This window comes from Heterocephalus glaber, unplaced genomic scaffold, assembly GCF_053883595.1.
Source record: "Heterocephalus glaber isolate CG9 unplaced genomic scaffold, H.glaber_assembly_v1.0 deba00001509, whole genome shotgun sequence".
In the NCBI taxonomy this organism is placed as follows: domain Eukaryota; kingdom Metazoa; phylum Chordata; class Mammalia; order Rodentia; family Bathyergidae; genus Heterocephalus; species Heterocephalus glaber.
This window is the reverse complement of record NW_028258325.1, coordinates 12,217,676-12,225,367: the sequence shown is the minus strand read 5'-3', so window position 1 is coordinate 12,225,367 and position 7,692 is coordinate 12,217,676. Positions and strand designations below refer to the sequence as shown.

At 41.6% G+C, this 7,692-nt stretch overlaps 1 pseudogene; it reads right to left on the bottom strand.

The window, feature by feature from the left end:
* Positions 1-992: 992 nt before the first annotated feature.
* Positions 993-1,932, bottom strand: LOC101714375 (nucleophosmin pseudogene; annotated as a pseudogene).
* Positions 1,933-7,692: the final 5,760 nt, after the last annotated feature.

Below are 7,692 nucleotides of genomic sequence, written 5' to 3'. Positions count from 1 at the left end.
CTTCAGAAAGTGGCAAGAATGATGGGATAAGTGTGTTTGAAGTGAAGGGGAGTACTTTGAGGGGGATTAATGGCAATATGTCTTTTACTGTAATAATTAAAAAAAAATTTAAACATTCACTATATTTTTTAGGTCATATATTTTATATTAGATATCACCTGAGTGATGTATAAAAATACCTGGCACTATTGTATTTCACTTGTTCTGAGAATACTTTTCCACATTTTAACTTCTCCCAAATTGAGGCCCTACACTCAGTGGAATATTACTACAGATGTCAGGCACGTGGCTGGTGAGATGTAGTTATCATTGCTCACACAGCTGTGGACTTGGTTTCTATTCCGGGGTCCTACAAGGAATGAATATAAGTCCTGGTTTCTCTTTGAAACCTTCCATTGCTACCTTTTGGTAAAGACCCTTTTAGTACCAAGACTTACAGAGGTCTGGAAGAATAAATACTGGTAGAAACATGAGTCCAGTACTCTTTCAAGAAATGTGAAATTATCAATGCATTTGGTGGCACAGAATGATATCGCATTGGAAAGGAAAAAATAGAAATTAACTACTTTGAATCAAAAGCGATTTATAAGAATTGAACATGAATATAAACATTTTAGGTAATACCATAAGCCGTTTATCTTGCATGTATATTCCTATCTTTGCACATAATGATACATGATAAGAATGCTTAGATAAAACTAAAAAGCTTTGGGCCGGGGATTTAGCTCAGTGGTTTCGCCGCCTGCTGCGCAAGCGCAAGGACCTGAGTTCGATACCCGGTACCCCCCCCAAAAAAACCCTAAAAAGCTTTAAAATAAAATAATGAATGATGAGCAAACTTTGCTCATTTTGATTCATTCAAATATTTATTTAGATCTAAGAAAATACAAAGGTAATTAAAACAAGAGACAAGGCATATTCACAACAGAAAGCATTATGTAAGGTTCACTGAATCACAGCAGTCAAAAAAGTAAAGGAAAAAAAGGTGCTTTTGGAAAAAGATTGCTTCCAGCTTGGAAGAGGGTCTGAGTGGCAAATCAGGAAAGGGGATTGAGATTAAAATGGAAGACTTCAGTCTGGACTGTTGATGATACTCAGAATGGACTATTATTTGTCTCTCCTTTTCCTTTCTCCCCATCTTTGGGCTTAAATTTATCAGTAGTGCCCAGGACCGTTCAATGCACCTTTTCTATACTTGCTTGCATTTTTGCTTTAATATCTTCTACAGAACTAGGTCCTTTGGGTGTTATAGGAGTCTTTTCTTGTTTTTTGAAGGTTTCTTGACCTTTTGATCTTGGTGTTGATGGTTTTGAGTCTTTTCCATTCTGGTTTGATTTTTGTGCACTTTTGGCTGGAGTATCTCGTATTGATTTCTTCACTGGTGCTTTCTCTTCAGCTTCCTCCTCATCAAAATCATCGTCATCATCATCTTCATCAGCTGCTAGCTTTACTTTTTTCTGTGGAAACTTGCTACCACTTCCAGGGGCAGATCGCTTTCCAGATATACTTAAGAGTTTTACATCCTCTTCCTCCTCCTCATCTGATTCTGCAGCTTCCTCCGCAGCCGCTAAGTGCTGTCCACTAATATGCACAGGCCCTGAACCACACTTCAACCTTAAGACCACAGGTAGTGTAATTTCAAAGCCCCCAAGGGAAACCGTTGGCTGTACAGACATTTTCAAAGTTGCTAGTGTTTCTTTAATTGGACTGCCTTCGTAATTCATTGCCTCTGCTTCCACAATGTGCAATTCATCCTTTGCACCAGCCCCTAAACTGACCGTTCTTAATGACAAGTGGTGCTCATTTTCATCATTATTCACCTGAAAGTGATAATCTTTGTTGGCCTTTAGTTCACAACCAAAAAAGATAGTTCTGGAGCCTCAGGAGGCTCATGTCCATATCCATCGAATCTTCCATGGAGTGGTGGAACGCACTTAGGTGGGAGAGAACACGGATGGAAAATAAACAGCTACTGCCCCCAGAGAACAGACACACAGGACGGAATCACATCAGGGACTTTGCTCATTTTGTTTTGTTTAATTGGCAGTGATTTTTATTTTAATGTTGCATATATTAGAAGTTCCATAAAATGGTGAGCTCTATAATAATGCCAAATTGATTGAGGGAATGTATGAACATAATAAATTGTAGCTATTAGTTATTATTTTAAATTTGCTCATTATATAATAGATTTGGATTGAAAATAGATATTTTAGCTTGTACAACATGTCCATGCAGCATATTAACATATTGTTTTCAGTCAGAAATTTTCTGTTCAAGGTCTTCCTACATGTCCTGCTACCCAAGAGCCCATGTGAGATTCATATCCAAAGTATCAGACTTTAGATCATGGTGGAATTGCTACAGTAGGATACATGTGATGAACTTGTATCCCACTTCTTTGAGATCTCAAATATGAATGCCAATCAGAGGATAATCTCAGCCTGAGAATTTTATGACAGGCATGTTCAACTGGTTTAGAAAACCCAAATGGACATATACTACCTGGGAGGCAGGCAATGAGGCCATGTTCAAAAGGATATTTAACCTTCTTTTTTTAAAGTATATTTTTATGGGGAATAGATTTCTAAATGGATATTTTCCCCCCTTAGTATATTTTCCAATGAGAAGTCTGCTTTGATAATTATATTTGTTCTTTTTTTTTTTTTGGTACTGGGGATTGAACTTGGGACCTTGCGCTTGCAATGCAGGTGGCGGCACCACTGAGCTAAATCCCTGGCCCTTATATTTATTCTTTTATATATAACCTATCTTTTTCAGCCTGGTGGGAGCTGCTTTTAAGATTTTAATCTAATTTTTAACTAGTTCTACCACTCAACGTCATTTCTGGATCTCTTACTACAAACTAATTTTTCTCCTCATTGTGAGTTTTATATTTCAGCTTCTTTGCATGCCTGACAATTTTTGATTGTGTGCTACACATTGTGAATTTTACCTTCATAGGTGATGGATATTTATGTAGTCTTAGAAATATTTTTGAGCTTCGTTCTGGGATGCAGTTATGTGGAAACAGACTGATCCTTTCAAAGTTTCCTTTTAAACTTTAGGCAGGATCAGAACAAACTGTAGGCCTGATCACACAGGCAGTCCCTTCTGATTACTCTAGTTGATGCTTCATGAATTCAGATGGTGGGAATGTGAACCATCCCTAGTTCTTTTTGAGCTCTGGTGATTAAACCCTCTTTTCCTTTTCAGTGGTTCTTTCTCAGCTTCAGGGAGTTTCCTCAGATGTGTCAGTACTTAGCTAAAGATTTCATGGGGTGCCTTGCTGCTCATCAGAGCTGTTTCTCTCTCTTACTGTATGTCTCTTTCTTGTTGCTCTTTCTTCTCTGGAGCTCTATCTACAAACGTTAGCTTCCTTGTCTTCTTTAGACTCCCAGTCTCCTCTCAGCTCAGAGATACAGCCAGGCTTCTGCATTCTCCTTCCCTGCACTGCCACCTGGAAACCACCCTCATATGTAAGCTGGGCATTTGTGGCACTCACGGTTTCCCTTTCTCTTAAATCATAGTTGTGAACTGCTGGATTCCAGGAATACTGCTATTTCATATATGTCACCAGTTTGTTTTAATTCAGGGCTTTGGACTTAGATAAAGCTGAGCTTGATTCCTGGGTTCAGTGCTTACTATCAGTGTGACACTAGATAATTTATTTATAATTATTACTATTGAACATGTTTATTCATCTGCAAATTGGGAATTATAACTCCTACCTTAGAGAATGGTTGAGGGAATTAAATAAGATAACGTATGCAAAGTTTGCAAAAGTAGCTCATATGTATTAGTCACTTGCCAGATTTTCACATGTATCAGCAATCTAACCTTTGTAACAATCTAATAAGATAGATACTATCATTTTTCAGAGGAGGAAACAGAGTTTGTGTAAATCCCGATTGGAGACATCTGGTTCCAGATCCCACGTAGGCATACTCAAGTAATGGTCATTATACTTCTCCCACGGTATGCATGGGGGATTGGATTTCCTATAGATAATGTTTAGTTCCTTTTCAGTCACTGCAGCAAAATGCCTGAGACTCACAACTTAAAGGAGGGGAAGTTTACTTGGCTCATGGTTTCAGGGCATGGTTGGCTGGCTTGAGGCAGAGTCTATGTGAGTCCATATTGAGAAGTTGAAGGGTCTGTGCTGCAAGGCCAAAGAGTCCACATTCAAAGCCCAGAAACAGACATCCAAGGGTGATGATGAAGAAGGAGCTCCTCTGAAGAAGTGGAAGTGACTTCCTTCTTCTCCCCCTTTTTATTCCATCCAGGCTACAAGCCTATTGCTTCGTCTCACCCACACCTAGCAAGTGTTCCCTCTTCAGTAAATCCGTCATCCAGACACACCCTGAACTGTGTTAGACCAATCTGCCAGACATTTCTTATGCAAGTTGACAACACAGTTAGCTCTCACCTCCCCAGTGACCCACTCCAACCAGACCCTGCCTCCCAGCAGCACATTCAGCTGTGTACTCATCAGTAGATTAATACGTACTAAAGAGGGTAGCACCCCCATGACGCAATCACCTTTCAAAAGCCCACCTCTGAACACATGAGGCTTTGAGGGGACATTCTAGATCTGAACCATAGCAGATATCAAAATCCACAGATACTGAAGTCCACTATATAATATTTGCATTTTAATTTAAATACATTCTCTTGTATATGTAAAATCATCTGTAGGTTACTTGTAGTACCTAATGCAACACAAATGCTCTGTAAACAGCTAATATTGCATTTTTGAGGGAATAATGACAAGAAAAACATCTGTACATGTTCAGAAGATGCAAATTTTTTTCCTGAATATTCTGATCCACACAATTGGAACCTGCAGATAAGGAGGTCTGATTATTATGGTTAACTGCCCGGGATAGCCAACTTTACTTTTGGCATTATGCTGATGGGAAATGCTAATTGGCATTATGGGACTTAAAAATGTATTAAGAACTGGACTTAAATAGAGCATGAGGATTTAAATATTTCAGAATGAGAGCTCTACAGAAGATATTTCCTCTCTCTTTATGATGTCTCAATCTTAGTGTGGGTCTGTGCTATGATAGATGCATGTGAGAATCTAAACTGTTTAAAATTATAAACTCTGTTCCTCAAGGGCAGTAGTCATGTTTCAAGAGCTGAGTAGCCACACATGTGGCTAGCACTATGGCCTTGGCAACCTGGACACAGAATTTCCATTATCATGCCAAGTTCTTGTAGACAGCTTTGGGACTTCAAGTTGTTATTGCTTCTCCCCAGCATGGCTACTTCCTAATGATCTCTAACTTCTTCACTATGTCTTCCTTGTTTATGCAGTCTAAATTTACTGGGTATCTCCCAAGTGCTAGGCCTTGGAGGATATCACAATAGGCAAAATCAGGCAGAGGCAACTCTCATGGTTGTTGTAGCCTTGCTCCAGCCTCAGCCACCCCCCTACAGGCAATATGTTGTATGGCTTCCTACAGGGTCTGCTTTAGAATATAAATCTGAATGTGTTTCTCTCTGTCTTGGAATCTTCACTGCTGCACAGTATGCACCACAGTTCTGTGAGATCTCCAGCCTCAGCCTTCTGCAGTCGGGAGGCTCACAGAGTGTCTGCTGCTGGGAACCCTCCTGCTTGCTGAGATATCTGGCATCAGCAGCCTGGAGGCCCACTCTGCAGCTTTACTCTCCCAGGTACTGAGAACTGGGAGGCAGACAGAGGCTGTGGCCATGTCTCCAGGGAGCAACAATCCATCCAACTGACTACCTGCTGTGCGCCACACACCATGCTAACCCCTGTGGATGCAAAGCCCAGTGATGCTGGTCAATGCCCTCTATGAGCTCAGCATTTACAGAGGGAGACCATCCACCAACCCACCAAACACAAAATAGCATGGGATATGCATGGTAATGGAAGGAGCAGAAATCAGAGAAGTAGTGCAGTAGAGAGAATTTAGATTGGAGCAGGAAGTCATGGAAGGCTTCTACCTAAGCATGATGTCTATCACCTTATCACCATATGAAATTCCTGCCCATTATGAGTATAGCAGTGTTACTGGGTGCTGGGTGCCCCTGGTCCTTTCCAGGCTCTTCTTGTCCTGAACAAAGAAATGGATGGGACAACTGAAGAAGTTAGAAGTTTTACATTTATTAAAGGCTTAAGGAAAGGTGTTTACACAAAAAGTAGGGAGAAAAGAAGAGTAAAGAAGTGCTTTGAAGAAAAGAAGCATGAAAAAGAAAATACACCCTGCACATGGAGCAGGGCACAGAGAGAGAGAGAGGAGACAGTGACCCTGAGGCCAACGGCTGCCATCTTTTATATTCTTTCAGACCTGGGCGGTCCTATCAGGGCTCAGAAGCTGTTCTGCCATGATTGACCAGTTTCCATGATTGGGAGGTCACACCCAACTGGCCTGCCAGTTTGCCATGGCCTGATCACCTGCCTCAGTAGGATTTTATAAAATCAATAGGAGTTCTCATGTGGACAACAATGGTGATGGGTATACACAGTAGAGAGGCTTTTGGGTTTTTTTGTTTAAAGGTGATGCTCAGAGAGGTTAATTAATTTGTACAAGGTCACACATGGGGATTGAAAGTTTGAGCATGTTTCAGAGCACTCAGTAAATGCCAAGGCTGAAGAAGTTGAACTGAAGAATAGGACTTTTATTTATTTATTTGTTTTTTAGCTAAAGTCCCTTTTCTCTCCAACTTGCTATGTAAAAATGAAAGTACTATTGATTGGTAGGGCTGCATGTGCAGTTAGTAATGAGATTCCCTCTGAAAATCCTTTAAAGTCTCCATAATTAATTTATTTGGGAGGTGAAACAAACTGTGCAGGTGAAATGAGTTAAAATTATTAATGGCCTGCACTGGGTGCATTGCCTGAGGCTGCACAGCATGATGAAGGGCGCTGAGATTTGGGTCCATACACCACCCCTCTCTTGCCCTTGAAATTGTATTCTCCAAATCAATTATTGATCACACCCAGGGTTCGACATCATCTCAGCCACCGAGGCTCAGGTTTGCTGTGGCGTCTGTGCTTGTTCTGGTTCTACCCAATTGAGCTAGGAACCAAGATTCTGCAGAGAAGAATCGGCCCCCATGAGCCCACTGAGAACCCCGACCCCATTCTCCTGCCCTCCTTTTCTGAGTCCAGGGGAATTAGCCTGTGGGGAATCCCCAGTCCACTGCAGTGTACCTGGCTTAGGTGTCGAGTTCAAGAAGAGACAAAGCCAGTCAGCGAGGATTCAGGGCAGAATAGTGTCTGGGCCATGGATGTGGCCAGGAAGTGGGGACTGGGAACTTTTGGGAGAGATGGAGCTGGTCTGTACCTTCACTGGGGCAGCTGCTTCTCACGCGGGTAAGGTTTGTGCATTTTACTGTCTGTACCTTAAACCTTAAAAAAGAAAGAAGCAATGATCTGTGCTTTATCGCCCCTCTTCTCTTGGAGTACAGAAAGGTTAGTAGTAGTCATGATGGCGGCATACTGTCCGCTCCTCTCAGTGGCTCAGTGTGAGGGGTGTTAGGGAAATGGTGATGGCCTAGCAAAGAACACAACTAGCCTGAACTTAGGGTTCCAGGCAGGACCTCCTGGAGTAAATCCAGAGGAGAGTCAGAGACAAGTATTGAGCTGGGGCTTTTATGGATAGGGTTAGGGGGCTGGTGAGGTGGGCTTAGGTGGGGTGAGGAGAAGTGGGGTGT